At 40.3% G+C, this 19732-nt stretch overlaps 2 pseudogenes; both read left to right on the forward strand.

Annotated features, from left to right (window-relative positions):
- The first annotated feature begins 246 nt into the window (after positions 1-246).
- Positions 247-1863, forward strand: LOC115302219 (annotated as a pseudogene).
- Positions 1864-3904: 2041 nt separating this feature from the next.
- LOC115302220 lies at positions 3905-19171 on the forward strand (annotated as a pseudogene).
- The last annotated feature ends 561 nt before the right edge of the window (positions 19172-19732 follow it).

Raw genomic sequence — 19732 nt, forward strand, 5'->3', positions numbered from 1 at the left:
CTGACCTGTTTCATGTTTTCCTTATATAAACCTACAAGTATTTTCAGCACTGTGGAGACAGTCTTTGGGACGCTAGCCCTGTCTTCTGGCTGGTGGCCTCACTGAAGTAAATTTCCTGTCTTATTTCACCACCGCTCCTCCTTCTGCCTTGGGATTGGTCAGTGGCCAGTGGCGGAACCTGGTCTGCTTGGACCCCCGAACCCGGTGCTCTTGAACCCCTGTGCCCCAGTTACAGGATCTGTAAGGATGCAGGTCTGAAACTGACTCCATGAAACAATAGAAGGGCACACATTACCCAAGGCAAAAGGGACCACCCCTGTAACATTCTAAGGGCAGGCCTAAAGATGGAGGCTAAGACTAGTCGCGCCCTACCTGAGGGTCCTGGGCCCACTCTGATTGGTCAATACTCTAAATGTTGTGATTGGGTCCCACCAAAAGTAACAAATACTCTAGGCAATGTGAATGGTTAAACCTGCTGTCAATAATATTGTATAATAATGATTGGATCACTGTATTTCCTGTAACTCCCCCTTCCCAAACTCATAAAAGCCCTACCCTGCCTTTGTTCAGGGCTCACTCCACATGGAGCCAGTAAGTCTGTGAGCCTGAGTTTAGGCTGGCTGGGCCTAAATTCGTAATAAAGCCCTTTGCTTTTGCATGCATGATTCGGTCTCCCAGGTAATCTCTGGTTTTAGGGGGCAATATTAAAATCTGGGTACAACAGATCAACCAAAAGTATATGAAGGCTCTTCCCCAATGAAATACAAATTACCCCCAAATCTTCTATTTCCTCAGAATTTTTATTAAGACCCTCCTATCAAGGAAAACTTGCTACCAAATATATGGGTTGATTATTAATTACTGCTGACTAATTTACAGGGCTACTTGAGGGTCTAATTATCCAAATATAGACAGAAAGCAACGTATTTTAAAATAGTATGGGGTGCCTGGGTGGCTCAGTTGGTTGAGCGTCAGACTTCAGCTCAGGTCATGGTCTCACAGCTCATGAGTTCAAGCTCTGAGTGGGGCTCTGTGCTGTCCGTTTAGAGCCTGAAGCCTGCTTCAGATTCTGTGTCTCCCTCTTTCTCTGCCCCTCCCCTGCTCATGCTCTCTCAAAAATAAGTAAACATAGATTGTGCCCAGCAGTCCTGCAGACCTGTCTCTTGCTTCAACAGTGTTTGGATGAAACAGACGCAGTGAGGCCCCTTCTACCAGCCTCCAACCACGCTCCAACCTTTTTTCCAGTCACAACCTTCGGAGCCATCTTTGTGCCCACCCTCTGCCTCCGGGACCAGCCAACACCCGACTTTGAACTTAGCTCCTCATTACCAATCAACCACGAGCGCCCAGATTCGTCAGAAGTACTCCACCCAGGTGGAGGCTACCGCCAACCCCCGGGGTCGACCTGCACTTGCGGGCGTCTTACACCTACCTCTCTCTGGGCTTCTATTTTGACCGTGACAGTGCAGCTCTGGACGGTGTGAGCCACTTCTCCCACGAGGTTGCTGAGAAGCTGGAGGGCACTGACTGTCTCTTGAAGATGCAAAACCAGCTCAGGGAAGTGGGGGCCTCTTCTGGGATGAGCAGAAGCCTTCCCAAGGTGAGTGGGGTAAATCCCTGGATGCCACGAAAGCTGCTCTGCTTCTGGGGGAGAACCTGAAGCAGGTCCTTTTGGACCTGCACACCCTGGGTTCTGCCCCGCAGACCCCTGTCTCTGTGACTTCCTGGAGGATCACTTTCTAGATGAGGAGGTCAAACTCATGAAGAAGATGGGCGACCCCCTGACTAATCTCTGCAGTCTGTCCGGCCCGGGCTGGGCTGGGCGAGTATCTCTTCAAAAGACTCACCCTCAAGCACGACTAGAAGCCTCTGGAGCCCAGCAGCTTTTGAGAGGGTCCCTCTGGCGTCCCCCAGGTGCCAGAACTTGTGCCTGAGTCTCCTTGCAGCCACTAGGCAGCTTTTTAATCACCCTGGAGCCTGCCCCCAAGCTGTGGACCAGATGAAAACAATAAAGCTTTTTGTAGCAAAAAAAAAAGGTAAACATTAAAACATTTTTAAAATAACAAAGTGTAATTTTCATAGCCTGTGTGTGTATAATAGGACCCGTGCACAATGGCACCTATGGTGTACCGAATAAAGAGCTCACAAAATGCACACTATAAATTAAACAATCATAGAAAACACACGGATAAGTCTGTTTGTCATTATAGCACTTTGTCTCTTTTTTTTGTTTGTTTGTTTGTTTTTTTACCCTGTACATATATTCTCTATTACCATCCTGCCATCCATCTCGTTCCCACCAAATCTGTACCTATAAAGATACTTTTATCTTTCAGGGAACTATCCGAGTTTGTAAAAGTTAACAAGAGCCCTATCTCTTCAGCAAGGATAGGTCAGAAAAAAAACATTACTATGTTTCAATTAATTTCAGATGATGTAAAGACCTAAATGGGAAAAGCAAAAGTCTTAAATGATTAGAAACCCATTTAGGAGACTCTGACAGCCAGACATAAACAAGACCCAAAACACAAAACATACAGAAAAATATTCATAAATTCAACTACATTAACATAGAAAGTTTCTAAGAACAACAGTAATCATTTTAAAAAGTTAAGAAGAAGCTACAGACGGAGAGATGATATTTAGGAATGTAGATTAGCACAATTACTTTCAAGGCAATTTGTCTACAGCTCAGAAAGTTGGAAAACACATATCCTATAACCCAGCAATCCTACTGTAAAGTGCACAGCTGGAACAGTAATTCTCAAACTTTAGCTTGTGTCACAATCACTGGGGAGCTTATGAAAATACAGCTTGTGGGTCCCACCAGTTTCTGATTGAGTAAACCTGGGTGAAGAGCCTAGAATTTGCATCTCTAACAAGTTCCAGGTGATATGGATGCTGCTCCTGCCGACTCAGGCACTACATGTCGTGGCTCACTGCCCCAAAGAAACCTCATACATGTACCTAAGGGGACGCATGCAAAAGACGTTCACCACAGGCTTGTCCACAGTTGTAACAAACTGGAAACCAACAATAAGGACATGGACGAATAAATGTATATTCAAGCAACACAGTTAAATGAATGAACAACACGTATCGATATGAATCATTCTCAAATTTTAACGGGGGGCGGGGGGGGGAAACACAAGTTGTAAAAGAATATACTCAAGGTAAATCTTACACAACAGTCCACTGTTTATGTATACATTCACATGTACCAAAGGTCCAAAAGCATGGATAGCAAGGTACATGTTAGCGAGGGGTTAAGGGAATTAAGACTGTGAACAGGTTCAAAAGGAGCCTGGCTGTGTCTGTGATCTTGCGTTTTTTTAAAACTGACCTGGAGCCCACTCCTTTCCAATTTCCTCCTCCCTACCGGAGGGGAGGGCACTGAGAAACTGAGATCAGCCACCCTGTGTGGAGGAGAATTGCAAAGGATGTTTCAATGGGAGCAAACCTCCCCACATACCAAAATGATTCAGGGTTGAGAATGATCTATTTCACTAGTTTTCATTTCTTTTTTCCGGTTTCTTTAAAAATATTTTTTATTTTTTTTCAGTATAAATGAACATTACAATCTTTTTGAGGTATAATGGCACAACAGTTTTAATACAACCACCAAACTTCACAAAATAATTTTAATACTTTGTGCCTGGGCTAGCAGCATCTTGCACTGTGACATTCCTACACATACATAAGCATTTTATCCAAGTACAAATGTTAAAAGCAGAGTAACTTAAGCAATTGCCTATACAAAGGTAAATAGACACTGTAGGTTATTTTTCTTCTTGAATCATTTTTGCTCCATAGTAAATTGCAATTACATGTCAGTGTAATGTTACTGATCTATAGAATACACTTTGAACTGTGAGGTATGGCAACTCCCTATGACAGAGCTAACATGGCGAGCGTGGACGGCGCCAGAATTGGGGGGAAGGGGTTCCTGGAGGCAGCTTCGCAGAGACCGGAAGTAGGCAGAAAGCTAAACATGAAGTTGTAATCTGGGCAAGGATTTAAACTGAAATTGGAGGAAAACTGCTTTACTGTCCACTTTAAAAGTATGAAACAAGTATTGAAAATATTCAAACTGGAATGGCAGTGTTCTTCTAATTTTAATTCATGTTAATTTCTTATCTATTAGGTGTTGAAAGAGCAGTTACCCTTATTTGTATCTACTCAATGGTGGATATGTTAAACCATGATAGCTCTGGCTTCTCAACCATTTAACTTTCAGGGGTGGGGGGGGCGGGTTTTGTGCTTCATCTGAGTTTAGAAGTAATGTCAGAAAATGTTAAGCATGTCCTTTTTAAGAAAATATAAGGTTTCTAATTGTCTGCTTACCATGGTAATTCAAGTGAATTAGAAGTATTTAACTGCAATCTTGAAAAATACTTTTTTAGAGGCACCTGGGTGGCTCAGTTGGTTGGGCTTCTGACTTCAGCTCAAGTCATGATCTCATAGTCTGTGGTTTCGAGCCCCGCATCAGGCTCTGTGCACAGCTCAGATCCTGGAGCCTGCTTCGGATTCTGTGTCTCCCTCTCTCTCTGCCCCTCCCCCGCTCATGCTCGCTCTCTCTCTCGCTCTCTCTCTCTCTCTCTCTCTCTCTCTCTCCCTCTCAAAATAGAGACGTAAATTTTTTTTAAATATTTTTTAGTGTTTATTCATTTCTTGAGAGAAAGAGAGATACAGAGCATGAGCAACCATCTACCATCACTTGCTGGAAGGATAATGCCTCTCTTTAGAGAGTAGATATATTTTATCATCATGGTGTGTGAGAGGCACAGTGGGATCCACAAAATCAATAACAACACCAACAGATTTCCATAGTACCTGTCCATCTCCAAATGGTTTCACCGGGAGTAGAAAACAGAGTTATATAAAGTAAGAGAAATGCAATGTTCCCTGATATGCCTACCATAGGTTTGGATTCTGACTTAAAAAAAATTTTTCTTCTTTCTTTGAATGTGAAGAGGTTCAGAGCATGTTACTCCAAAATATGTTGCTTTGACATATAGACTATTTTGAGTTTAAGGCACTTGGAAAACAGCAAATATAAGAATAAGACTCTGACTTTCCTTCTTGTTCTTAAAAGCAGGAGATGAAATTCCTATGCACAGATGTCCTCCCAATGCCAAAAGGAAAGTAACATTCTTATCATCAAGGACAAGAAGTTGAGACCCAGAGAATCCTCCACAAGCAGGACCTTCTTAACACCACCCTCTCCCTCCTCACATCCTCTAGTCACTTTTGCACACTTGCCTGTCTTTGTTCAACCTCACACAAAAGCAGATAGGCTTTGCCATTTTCTGAGACTTCATTCCTTAGGAGGACTCATGTGTCACATAAAACTTAATATAAATTATTTGTATGCTTTTCTCCTGTTAAGCTATCTTATGTCAATTTAAGTCTTGGGCCCACCTAAAAAAATTCTAAGAGAGCAGAAGGAAGAATGTGCCTCCCCTAGGAATGTATATACCATCAATTTCTGAACCAAGTTGTAGCTCCATTCTTTTTTTATATATATAAATTTTTTTTAATGTTTTATTTGTTTTTGAGACAGAGAGAAACAGAGCATGAGCGGGGGAGGGTCAGAGAGAGAGGGAGACACAGAATCCGAAGCAGGCTCCAGGCTCTGGGCTGTCAGCACAGAGCCTGATGTAGGGCTCAAACCCACAAACGTGAGATCATGACCTGAGCCAAAGTTGGAGGCTTAACCAAATGAGCCACCCAGGTACCCCTGTATCTCCATTCTTATCTTTCCTTGTCCTCAGCTCCCTGGAAACCTCGAAGCTATTACCTCTTTGAAGAAAACTTCCTGACTATATATTCTAAAATAACATTTTCAGTCTCTCTCCACTTCCTTTCCCTGCTTTACATTTGCTTATGGAATTCATCACTACCTGATGTTATCTTCTGTGTTAATTCATGATCTTTCACTCTCTCCAGCATATAAGCTTCATGATGCAGGGAGCTGTCTAGTAGCGCACATCACTGGTACACCCAGTCCTAGAATACTGCATGACAAACAGTAGGGGCCAGTAAATATTTGTGGGACATATGAATGAATGAATCTACCTTTCTTGCAGTCTCTGTTCATCTTCTTATTTTTTTAAGTTTATTTATTTATTTTGAGAGAGAGAATGTGTCTGTGTGCTTGTGCATGGGAGGGGCTGAGAGAGAGGGAGAAGCCCAAGCAGGCTCTTCACTATCAATGCAGAGCCTGATGAGGGGCCCGAACTCATGAACCTCAAGACCATGACCTGAGCCAAAGTCAAAAGTAAGAGGCCTGACTGCGCCACCCAGGCACCCTTTTATCTTCCTGTTAATACCCCCAGAGGCTGGTGCACTGCCAATGTACCAAGATATTTCAATCTTTTGGTTTTAATTCAACCTCATATGCCCACTGTATGAAAGGCTGCTGCAGAATTTCACACTCTCTGCTACCAAATGAGCGTCATTTTATTTTTTCCAAAAGAAAAAACTCAAAAAGGGGTCCCCTTGACATCCCATCTGCCACCAACCCCTATCACTTCTTTCCCTATAATTGTTTCAGCCTGTTGTCACCGCTTACCATTATTAATGTAAGTCAGAATAACATAACAAATCTAAATTGAACATTCCCTTTTACAAACTATTTTAAGTTAATCTTACTTAATCCTTAAAACCTTATAAAGCTGGGTATTTATCTTAGAGAAGTAAAGCTTGTGTTCGTAAAACACCTGTATGTTTATAAAAACACAAATGCTTATAGCAGTTTTATTTCTAAGTCAGAGACTAGAAACAACTCAAATATCTGCCGGCAGATGAATGGATACACTGTGGGACACTCACATAATGGAATACTACTTGTTAATAAAAAAGAACTATTCACACATGCAACAACCTGGATGGGTCTCAAGAGCCTTCTACTGAGTAAAAAGTCAATTACAAAAGTTGACACATTGTATAATTGCAGTTACATAACATTCTCAAAAGGACAAAGTTATAGTGATGGTGAAAAGATTGGGTGACAGGGAGGGTGTGACTCTAAGGGGAATTTCTTTGTGGCAGTGGACCAATTCTGTATCCTGACTGTGCCAGTGGTTATACAAATTTATATATTTGAAAATTTCATAGTACTATGTAGCAAACCACCCTCCAAATCAGTATCTGTAAGAACTGTGAAATCTGAAAGAAATCTGAATTATTGTTAGTATCGTACCAAGGTCCACTGACTGTTTTTGATAGTGTTATCGCTGGAGGAAGTGGAGTAAAGGATACACAGGAACTCTACACTGTGTTTGCAAATTTGGGGAGTACTAAATTATTTCAAAATAAAAAGCTTACAGTGACTACTTTTATTTATTTTTTTAAATGTCTATTTTTGAGAGAGAGAGGGCACATGCAGGGGAAGGGCAGGAAGAGCGGGAGACAGTCCAAAGCGGGCTCCGCACTGATGGCACAGAGCCTGACATGGGGCTCAAACTCACAAACTGTGAGATCACAACCCCAGCCGAAGCTGGAGGCCCCACCAACTGAACCACCGAGGCACAATGACTACTTTTAATTAGAGGGGCTACCAAGTAAAAAAATTTACTTTGGGAACATCCTCACTTGCAAACATTAGGGTTCTATTTAACATTCTGTAGATCTATACATTCCAAAACCTTCCAAAAACTTAACAGAAACAATGACACTCTGAATTGGTACCTAATAATCATGATTAGTAAGAGGCAAATTTAATTTCACTAACCTGGAGCTATAGTTATAGTTGTCATCAGGTTTTCCAGAATAACTGCTTCCATTGAACTGGTCTCTTTTCACTCTTGGGAAGTCTGGGCTCCCCATCTGCTGTGCAACAGTCACCTGGCCTGAAATGTGATTTGCATGGGTGGGGGGGGGGGATGGGAAGCGTGGGGGCAGGGCGTAATAGAATGTTCTCCTAAATAAACCTTGTCAAAAACAAAATTGTAATTTTAATTTGTATTACTTCAAATGGAAAGTGAATTGTAGCTAAAGATGTATATGCTGTAGAGATAATTTTGTAAATAAACACCTGATCACTGAAAAAAATACATATATATGAGGCGCCTGGGTAGCTCAGTCAGTTAAGTGTCTGACTTCGGCTCATCATGATCTAGCACTCCATGAGTTCAAGCCCCATGTCAGGCTCTATGCTGAGCGCTCAGAGCCTGGAGCCTGCTTCGGATTCTGTGTCTTCCTCTCTCTCCGTCCCTCCCCTACTCACACTCTGTCTCTCTATCAAAAATAAAATAAACAGTTTGAAAAATACATAGGGGTATCTGGGTGGCTCAGTAGGTTAAGCGTCCAACTTTAATTGTTTGACAATTCCAGACTTCAAGCTATAGTATAAAGCTAGTTAAAACAGTACGGTACTGGCACAAAAATAGACACATAGATCAACAGGATATAAGACCCATAGATAAATGCACAATTAGAAGGTCAATTAATCTTTGACAATGTTGGCAAGAATATGCAATGGGAAAAAGACAGTCTCTTCAACAAATGATGTTGGGAAAAATGGACAGCTAAATGCAAAATAGTGAGACTGGATCACTTTCTTATACCATACACAAAAATAAGCTCAAAATGGATTAAACACCTAAATATGAGACAGGAAACCATCAAAACCCTAGAACACACAGCATAGGCAATAATTTCTCCAACACCGGCCATAACAACATCTTTCTAAATATGTCTCCTGAGGCAAGAGAAATAAAAGCAATAAATAAACTATCGAAACATCAAAATAAATAGCTTCTATACAGCAAAGAAACAAGACTAAAAGACAATCTACAGAATGGATGAAGACATTGGCAAGAGACACAGCTGATAAAGGGTCAGTATGAAAAACATAAAGAACTTCTACAAGTCAGGGCGCCTGGGTGGCTCAGTCCATTAAGCCTCCAACTTCAACTCAGGTCGCAATCTTGCAGTTTGTGAGTTTGCGCCCCACATTAGGCTCTCTGCTGCCAGCATGGAACCTGCTCTGGATCCTCTGTGTTCCTCTCTCTGCCCCTCCCTACTTGTGTGTGCTCTCTGTCTGTCTCTCTCTCTCAAATAAACATGGGGCACCTGGGTGGCTCAGTCAGTAAGCACAGACTTCAACTCAGGTCATGATCTTGTAGTTTGTGAGCTTGAGCCTCAAGTCAGGCTCTGTGCTGACAGCCTGGAGCCCTTCTCTCTACCCTTCCCGTGCTCATGCTCTGTCTCTCTCTCTCTCTCTCAATAATAAATTAAAATGTAAAACAAAAAAAATAAAAAGGAAAGAAAGAAAAGAAAAGAAACATTAAAAGAAAAACTACAATGAGATAACACCTCACACCTGTCAAAGTGGCTAGATCCAAAAACCCAAGAAACAGCAAGTATTGGCAAGGGTGTGGAGAAAAAGTAAGCCCAGGCACTGCTGGTGGGAACGTACACTGTGGAAGACAGTATGAGGGGTCCTCAAAAAGTTAAAATAGAACTGTTACAATCCAGTATCACACCACTGAGAACTTACCCAAAACATACAAAAACACGAATTCAAAGGGATACATGTACCCCTATGTTTATTGCAGCATTATTTATAATAGCCCAATTATGGAAACAGCCCAAGCATTCATGGATAGGTAAATGAATAAAGAAGATGTGATATACACACACACACACACACACACACACACATACATACACATACAATGGAATACTATTCAGCCATAAAAAAGAATGAAATCTTGCCATTTGTGACAACATGGATTGTTCCAGAGAGTAAGATGGCAATCAAATTAAGTCAGTCAGAAAAACAAAAATATATGATTTCAGTCATATGTGGAAATTAAGAAGTAAAACAAATGAGCAAAGAGGGGGGAAAGAGAGAGACAAACCAAAAAACAGACTTTTGACTATGGAGAACAATTGGATGTTTACCAGAGGGGAGGGGGGGTGAAATAGATGAGGGGCGCCTGGGTGGCTCAGTTGGCTGAGCACCTGATTTGATTTCAGCTTGGGTCATAATCCCAGGGTTATGGGATCAAGCCCTGCATCAGGCTCCACAGTGAGCATGGGGCCTGCTTGGGACCCTCTCTCTTTCCCTCTGCCCTTCTCTCCCACTCACTTTCTCTCTCTCTCTAAAATAAAAAAATAAGGTTAAAAAAAAAAGGAGGTGCTCTATCTTGATGAGCACTGACTGGTACATGGAACTGTTGAGTCACTGCATTGTATACCTGAAGCTAATGTAACACTGTTATGTTAACTGGAACTGAAAATTTTTTTAAAAAGTACAACATGATGATTTATGTATGCATTGTAAAAGGGGAAATAAGTTAACTTTTGCAATTTGGTTTTATGTCATTTATAATTTGATTTTATGTCACTTAAAAATTGCCCTTTGAGGAAGAGCCAGTGTTTTTAAAATACCAAGGCTGAAAAAAGGATTCTGGGAACAGAGTAGATAAGAAGCACCAGAAATCTGTCTCCCAACCTAGACAACAATTACACTGGTAGAATCTGTCTGATGAAACTATTTTGGAGCTCTGGATTCTACTAAAGGTTTGAACTTACAGGGAAATGCCTGGATGGCAAACGGGTTAATTTTGGTTAATTTCAACTCTTGGTTCAATAGGAGCCACACACCCTTCACCCTCCAGCCCTCCGGGCAGGCAGCTCTACAGGCATTCCTGGAGCCTTCCTGGAGCACACAACCATGAGAACCAGGGTTGGCAATAAGGATTTTGTCCTCCAAATACTGGGGCTCTGTACCCTGATCCCGAACTACCGCCTCTGACCACACAGGTGCAGACCCAGAGAAGGGCAGCCATTGTTGCGCTGCCCCATGGGCCCCCTCACCTCACATTGTTGCAAGCCTCTCTCCATCTGACTAAAGCACCTTCAGTGAAATTTAGAGGACTAGTCTCATTCCCTGCCCCCTCGACTCTTCATTTTCTTCTTTTTCCCATTTTGGGAGTCAAACATTAAAGACTAGGGCATTCAGGGGCGCCTAGATGGCTCACTCAGAAGAGCATGTGAGGGGTGCCTAGGCGGTTCAGTCCATTGAGCGTCCAACTTAGGTCATGATCTCACATTCTGTGGGTTCAAGCCCTGCATCGGGGTCTGTGCTGACAGCTCAGAGCCCGGAGCCTGCTTCAGATTCTGTGTGTGTCTCTCTCTGTCCCTCCCCCACTTGCTATCAGTCTCTCTCTCTCAAAATAAAGACATTAAAAAAAAAAAAAAGCATGTGACTCTTGATCTCAGGGTCATGAGTTCAAGCCCCATGTTGGGTATATAGATTACAATAAATTAATCAATAAGTCAGTCAATAAAGACTATGGCATTCAAAAAATCAACTGTATATGTAGAGGAAATTAGAAAGGCACCAGATAGGGGCACGTGGATGGCTCAGTCAGTTAAGTGTTTGACTTTGGCTCAGGTCATCATCTCACAGTTTGTGAGTTTGAGGCCTGCATCAGGCTCCCTGCTGTCAGCATGGAGCCTACTTTGGACTCTCTGTCCCCCTCTCCCCCTGCCCCTTCCCTGCACACAGTGTCTCTCTCTCAAAAATAAATGAATATTAAAAAAGAAAATGAAAAAGAAAGGCACCATATATCCCCAGAGAAAAGCACAGACTCAAAAAATGACCTAAGAGCACCTTAATTCTATACTGCAAGCTGACCCTTCACAGAGACAGCCTACAATTTTTAAAAAATATTTATTTTGAGGGGTGCCTGGGTGGCTCAGTCGGTTAAGCCTCCGACTTCGGCTCAGGTCAGATCTCACATTCGTGGGTTCAAGCCCCACGTCAGGCTCTGTGCTGACAGCAGCTCAGAGCCTGGAGCCTGCTTCCGGTTCTGTGTCTGCTCCTCTCTCTGCCCCTCCCCCTCTCATGCTCTGTCTCTCTCTGTATCAAAAATAAAACATTAGAAAAAAAAGAATTAAAATATTTATTTTGAGGGGCACCTGGGTGGCTCAGTTAGTTAAGCATCAAGCTTCAGCTCAGGTCATGATCTCACGGTTCATGGGTTTGAGCCCCACATCAGGCTCTGTGCTTACAGCTAGCTCAGAGCCTGGAGCCTGCTTCAGATTCTGTATTTTCCTTTCTCTCTCTCTTACTCTCCCCTGCTTGCAACATCTCTCTCTGTCTCTCAAAAATAAATCAAAAAACATAAAGAAAAAATTTTTTTTATTATTTATTTTGAGAGAGAGAGAATACAAGCAGGGGAGGGTCAGAGGAAGAGAGAATGTCCACAGGCTCCTTACTCAGTGCAGAGCCAAACATGGGACTTGATCTCATGACCATGAGATGATGACCTGAGCCAAAATCATGAGTCAGATACCTAACCAACTGAGCCACCCAGATGCCCCAGCCTACAGGTTTTCTGAAAAACAAAACAAAACCAAAAGCCAAAGAGTGTTGGGAAAGGAAGAGAATCTGATTTCCAGAGTTAGGCCATATCATTAGATTCAAATATTCATATTTTCAACAACAAAAAAATGTCACAAGTCATACAAAGAAACAGGAAGAGGAAAACCACACCAACAGAGCTGTCTCAATAGGTGGACCTACTACACAATGTATGAACAAAGCGGACATATCAATATGGAGATGATTACCCCAATCTAATTCCTATGGTAACCAAAAGAAACCAAAAAGAGATTTGAGAGCACAAAAGTACAATAACTAAAATAAAAATTTCAAAGATGGATTTGAGCAGACAGAAGACTCAGCAAACTTGAAGAAAGAACAGTGGAAATTATCAAGTTTGAGGAATGGAAGGAAAAAAGATTAAAGAAAAGTGAACAGAGTCTACCATCAAGCAAACCATCACACAGAATGTGGGGGTCTCAAAAGAAGAGAGAGAAAGGGGAAGAGATTATTTAAAGAAACAAGGGCTGATAACTTGCCAAATTTGATGAGCTATGAATATAAATACCCAACAAGCTCAACAAATTCCAAGTAGGATGAAGTCAAAAGAGACCCACACCAAGACACACTGTAATCAATCCATTGAAAGCAAGAGACCAAGAGAGAATCTTGAACACACCAAGAGAGAAGTAAGTTATCACATAAGGGATCCTCAATAACATTATTCACAGATTTCTCATCAGAAACCTTGAGAGCCAGAAGGCAGTGGACTGAAATATTCAAAGGGCTAAATGAAAAAATTGTGAACCAGGAATCTTGTATCTGGCAAAACTGTCCTTCAACAATGAAAAATACATAAGGAGCCCCAGAAGAGGGAATTTGTTAGCACTAGGCCTACCCTGCAGGAAATGTTAAAGGTTGAAATGAAAAGACATTGGACTATAACTCAAAGCTGTGTGAAGAAATAAAGATATTGTAAAGGTAAATATGTGGGCAACTATAAAACTAGTATCGTTTATAAAAATGGTCTGTAACTCTCTTTTTGCTTTCTACATGATTTAAGAGAATAATACATTTTTAAAGACTTTTTTAAAAGTAATCTCTATATCCAACATAGGGCTCAAACTTACAACCCCAAGATCAAGAGTTGCAAGCTCCACTGACCGAGTCAGCCGGGTGCCCCAAGAAAACTACATTAAAAAAAACAATCATTAATCTAAAAGCTGGTGTTCCTATAACCTTGATTTGTAATTCCACACTTTATTTCCTACACAACAGATTATTATGTTATAAATAAAATTATTAATTTATGGTTTGGGACACAGTGCATAAAGATGGATCCTGCGACATCGATAACTAAAAGGAACGGGGATGGAGCTGAGAGGAGCATGGTTTTTGTACGTGATTAGAGTCCAGCAGGCATAAATTCAAATTAGAATATTTATAACTTAAAGGTGTCAAATCTAATTGCCACGGTAACCACAAAGAAAATAGTTCTAGATTATACACAGAAGAAGAAGGGAATTGAGGCATTTTACTACAGAAATTATCAGCAAAACACAAAAGAAGACAGCAATGCAGGAAATAAGGGACTAAAAAAGTTATAAGGCATATAGAAAGCACATAGCAAAATGACAGTTCCTCTTTATCAGTTATTACTTCAAATGTAAATAGATTAAACTCTCTCATCAAAAGATAGAGATTGGCAGAACGGACTTAAAATAATGGTTTAGCTCTATGCTCTCTACTATAGATTCATTTTATTTTATTTTTTTAAGAGACTCACTTTATTTTTTTTATTTTGAATATAACACAATTTATTTTTTGTAACATATGCAATTATTTTCCATCATTTACAATAAAGTAGTTACAATGACACTCCAAACAGAAAAGCAAAGTAAAAAAGAGACTCACTTTAGATCCAAAGACACAAGTAGGTTGGAAGTGAAAGGATAAAAAAAATAAAAAGACATTCCATGCAAATAGCAGCCAAAACAAAGCAGAGGTGGCTATACCAATATTGGGCAAAATAGGCTTTTTAAAAAGTTTGTTTTCTTATTTGTTTGTTTATTTATTTATATAAAGAGAGAGAGCATGTGTGGGGGGCTGGGGGGAGGAAGAGAATCCCAAGCAGACTCTGCACTGTCAGCATGGAGTCCAATGCAGTTCGAACTCACAAACTGTGAGAACATAACTTGAGGAGAAATCAAGAGTCAGACCCTTAACCAGCTGAGCCACCCAGGCACCCCCAAAATAGGCTTTAAATTTTTTAAAGTTTGCAAGATGGGGTGCCTGGGTGGCTCAGTCGGTTAAGCATCCAGCTTCGGCTCCGGTCATGATCTCATGGTTCATGGGTTCGAGCCCCGCATTGGGCTCTGTGCTGACAGCTAGCTCAGAGCCTGGAACCTACTTCAGATTCTGTGTCTCCCCCTCTCTCTGACTCTCTCCTGCTCGTGCTGTCTCTCTCTGTCTCTCAAAAATAAATTAAAAACATTAAAAAAATTAAAAGACATATATATAACACTGTACTCAACAACAACAGTATACATATTCTCCTCAAGTGCACACGGGATATTTTCCAGGATAAGCCATATGTTAGGCCACAGATTAAGTCTCAAAATATTTCAAAAGATGGATATCACACAAAATATCTTCTCTCATCACAAGATGAAGTTAGAAATCAGTAACAGAAGGAAAACTGTAACGTTAATAAATTTGTAGAAATTAAACAAAACAGTCTTAAATAACCAATACATCAAAAATGAAATCACAAGGGACATTTTCTAATTTCTAATTTTCTGACACTTAGAAACTAATGAAAATGAAAACACAACATACCAAAACTTATGGGACACAGCAAAAGCAGTGCTAAGGGGGAAATTTGTAGCTATAAATGTTTTTATTAAAAAAACAAGAAAGATCTCAAATCAATAATCTAACTTAACAAATTAAGAAACCAAGAAAAGAGTAACAATAAACTCAAAGCTAGCTGAGGAGAAAATAATATAGAGCAGAAATAAATGTAATAAAGGGTAAAAGTAATAAATGTAATAAACAATGGAGAAAATCAATAAAACCAAAAGTTGGTTTTTCAAAAATATCAACAAATTGATATACCTTTAGCTAGATGGAATAGGAAAAAAGAGAGATGACACAAATTTTTTAAAAAATGAAAAAAACTAAAAACTAAAAATATTACTGCTGAATCTACAGTATAAAAGTGATTATAAGAGAATACTATGAACAATTATATGCCAACAAATTGGATAACCTGGATGAAGTGGACAAATCCCTAGAAAACACGAAATCTGCCAAGTCTAAATAAGGAATAGAAAATCTGAATAGACCTGTAACAAGTAAGGAGATTGAATCAGTAATCAAAAACCTCCCCCAAAATAAAAGCCTTGGACCTGATGTCTCCGTGGTAAATTCTACTACACATTTAAAGAAGAACTAATACCAATCCTTCTCACACTTTTCAAAGAACTGAAGAGGAGGGAACACTTCTAATCTCATTTCATGAGATCAGCATTTCTGTGATACCAAAGCCAGTCAATGACACTACAAAAAAAGAAAACCACAAACTATTATCTCTTACGAGCATTGACGCAAACATTTTCAGTAAACACTAGCAAACCAAATTTAACAGCATTTTTTGGTCAAATTTTTCTTTAAATTCTTGTTAGTTAACATGTAGTATAATATTGGTTGCAGGAGTAGAATTTAGTGATTCATCACTCACATATAACACCCAGGGCTCATCACAAGTGTCTTCCTTAATGCCCATCACCCATTTACCCCATCCCCCACCCATCTCCCTCCATCAATCCTATCATTGAGAGTCTCTTATGGTTTGCTTCCCTCTCTCTTTTTATTCCTGTTTCCCACACGTTCATCTGTTTTGTTCCTAAATTCCATATATGAGTGAAATTATATGGTATTTGTCTTTCTCTGATGGACTTATTTTGTTTAGTAATACACTCTACCTCTATCCACATCATTGCAATTGGCAAGATTTCATTATTTTTGATGGCTGAGTAATATTCCATTGTGTGTGTGTGTGTGTGTGTGTGTGTGTGTGTGTGTGTGTCTACACCACATCTTCTTATCTTCTTTATCCATTCATTAGTCAATCCATTCATGGACTCTTTCCATAGTTTGGCTATTGTTGATAATGCTGCTATAAACATGAGGGTGAATGTATCTCTTTGAATCTGTATTTTTGTATCCTTTGGATAAATACCTACTAGTACAATTGCTGAGTTGTAGGTAGTTCTATTTTTAACTTTTTGAGGAACCTCCATATCAAATTCAACAGCATAATTAAAGGATATTACATCATTGCCAACTGGGATTTATTCCTGCAATTCAAGGAGGGTTCAACATACAAAAATTGATCAGCATAATACACCATATTAACAGAACCCTTCATGATCATCTCAATTGATGCAGCAAAATTATTTGATGAAAATTCAACATTCTTTTAGGATAAACACACATGCACGCACACACACACAAGACACCCCAAACTAGGAAAAGAAGGAAACTACCTCAATATAATAAAGCCATCTATGAAAACCCACAAAGGACATCCTACTTAGTAGTGAAAGACTAAAAGCTTTTTCTCTAAAATAGGAACAAGGTGATGATGTCTGCATTCCCCACTTCTATTAAGTATAGTACTAGAAGCCCTAGTCAGAACAATTAGGAGAAAGAAAGAACAAAAGAACATCTAAATTAGAAAGAAGTAAAATTATCTCTATTCACAGATAATATGATCTGTATATGTAGAAAACCTTAAAGATTTCACACAAAAAAATTGTTAGAATAACAGAATTCATCAAAACAGTAGGATATAAAGTACACACAAAAATCAGTTGAAGTTCTATACACTAATATTAAACAAACCAGAAAGGAAATTTAAAACAAACAACAACACAGTTCTACTGGGGACCTGGATGCCTCAATCAGTCAAGTATCTGACTCTTCATTTTGGCTCAGGTCATGATCTCTCAGTTCGTGGGACCAAGCCCCCTGTTGAACTCTTTGCTGGCAGCTTGGAGCATCTTGGGATTCTCTCTCTCTCTCTCTCTCTCTCTCTCTCTCTCTCAAAAGAAATATACTTATAAGATATAAAAATAGGGGCATCTGGGTGGCTCAGTCAGTTACGTGTCCAACTCTTGATTTCAGCTCAGGTCATGATCTTGTGGTTCTGGTTCATGAGATAGATCCCCGCATCCCCTGCTTGGGATTCTCTCTCTCCCTCTCTCTCTGCCCCTCCCCCATGCACACACACTCTCTCTCAAAATAAAAAAATAAATAAAAACAAAAACCAATTCTACATACAAAAGCATCAAAAAGAGTAAAATACATAAGAATTAGCTTATCTAAGAAGGTTAAAGACGTATACAATTAAAACTAAAAAACATTGCTGAGATTAGAAACATAAAGAAATTGAAATATATCCCATGCTCATGAATTAGAAGAGTTAATATTGTTAAAATATCTACCCAAAATAATCTATAGATTTAATGCAATCCCTACCAAAATCCCAATGACTTTTTTTTTGCAGAAATAGAAAAAATGAACCTAAAATTCATATGGAATTTCAAGGGACCCAGAATAGCTAAAACAATCTTGAAAAAGAAGAACAAAATTGGAGGTCTCCTACATCCTGATTTCGGAATTTATTGTAAAATTACAGTAATCAAAACAGGGCGGTAGTGGCATAAAGATAAATACAGAGACCAACGGAACTGAATAGAGACCCCAGAAATAAATCCTCTCATATATGCACAACTGATTTTTGACAAGGGTTCCAAAGCCTTTTTCCCACTCAATGGGGAACGGATGGTCTCTTTAACAGATGGTGATGGGAAAACTGAATGTCCACATGCAAAAGAATGATATTGGACTCTTACCTAACACCATATACAAAAATTAAGTCAAAATTGATCACCAACCTAAACATAAAACTCTTAGAAGAAAACATGGAGCAAAAGCTTCACGACATTGGATTTGACAGCGATTCCCGGATGTGGCAGGAATCAAAGGCCCAGGCAACAAAAGACAAAATAGACAAGTCAGACTTCACGAAAATGTCAAACTTCTGGGCATCAAAGGACACTTTCAACAGTCTTTCCTGAGAGTTGCCCTGATTTCCTGCCTTGACAACGCCTGGAGGGAACAGGCGCTAACCCCCCACCCCAGCTGGCTGCTCAGAGCCAGCCCGGGGCACCTCCTCACCGGCTCAGGCTCCCCCAAGGCCAGGCCCCCTCTCCAGCATGGGCTAGCGCCTCTCTTCAGCTGCTGTGACTTGTCTCCCTCACTGGGGGGCCGGAAAGACCATCAGGACTCAGAGGCCACTATCCACTGCCAGATCAACCTGAAACTCTACACCTTCTGCATCTACCCATCCATGTCTTACTACTTTGACCTCGGTAATGTGGCTTTGAGTAGCTTTGTCAAATATTTTCTTCACCAATCTCATGAGGAGTAAGAGCAAGCTGAGAAACTAATGAAGCTGTGGAACCGATGACCACATCCTCGTAATGGCTATGAAGAAACCGGACCAAACAGGAAAACAGGCCAAATGTACTGAAGTATGCATTTTACTTGGAAGGCATGAATCAGTCACTGCTGGAATGCCTGAATTGGCCATTGATAAAAACCCCGCTTGTGTGAATTCACTGAGACTCGTTACCTGAATTAGCAGGTAAAACCCATCAAAGAATTGGACGACCACATAGCCAACTTGTACAAGAATCGGGCATGGCAAAGTGTCTCTTTGACAAGCACGTGCAGCGAGACGGTGATAACAAGAGCTAAGACTCAGGCTGAGGGTAACTTCCCTGGTCACAGCCATGGAGTTGACCTCCTGGTCACCAAGGCAGTGCATGCAGGTCGGGATTACCTTTACATTTCTTACAGGTCAAAATAAACACTTAGATTCTTTCATTTGTACCATTCCTTCAAATAAAGCAACTCAGTACTTCCTTCAAAAATGAGACTTTTGTGACAGAATGAAAAGGCAATCCCTAGAATGGGAGAAAATATTTGCAAACTACATATCTGATAAGGGATTAACGTCCAAAATATATAGAGAACTCTAAAACTAAACAACAAAGAAACAAATAACCTGATTCAAAAATGGGCAAAGGACTTAAATAGACATTTCTTCAAAGACGATATTCAAATGGCCAATAAGCACATGAAAAGATGCTTAACACTGTAATCATTAGGGAAATGTAAAGCAAAACCATAGTGAGCTAGCACTTCATATCCATTAGGATAGGTACTATGAAAAAATGCAAGGGGCGCCTAGCTGGCTCAGTCAGTAGAGCATGTGACTCATGATCTCGGGGTTGTGAGTTTGAGCCCTACACTGGG

This window comes from Suricata suricatta, chromosome 9 (assembly GCF_006229205.1).
Source record: "Suricata suricatta isolate VVHF042 chromosome 9, meerkat_22Aug2017_6uvM2_HiC, whole genome shotgun sequence".
NCBI lineage: Eukaryota > Metazoa > Chordata > Mammalia > Carnivora > Herpestidae > Suricata > Suricata suricatta.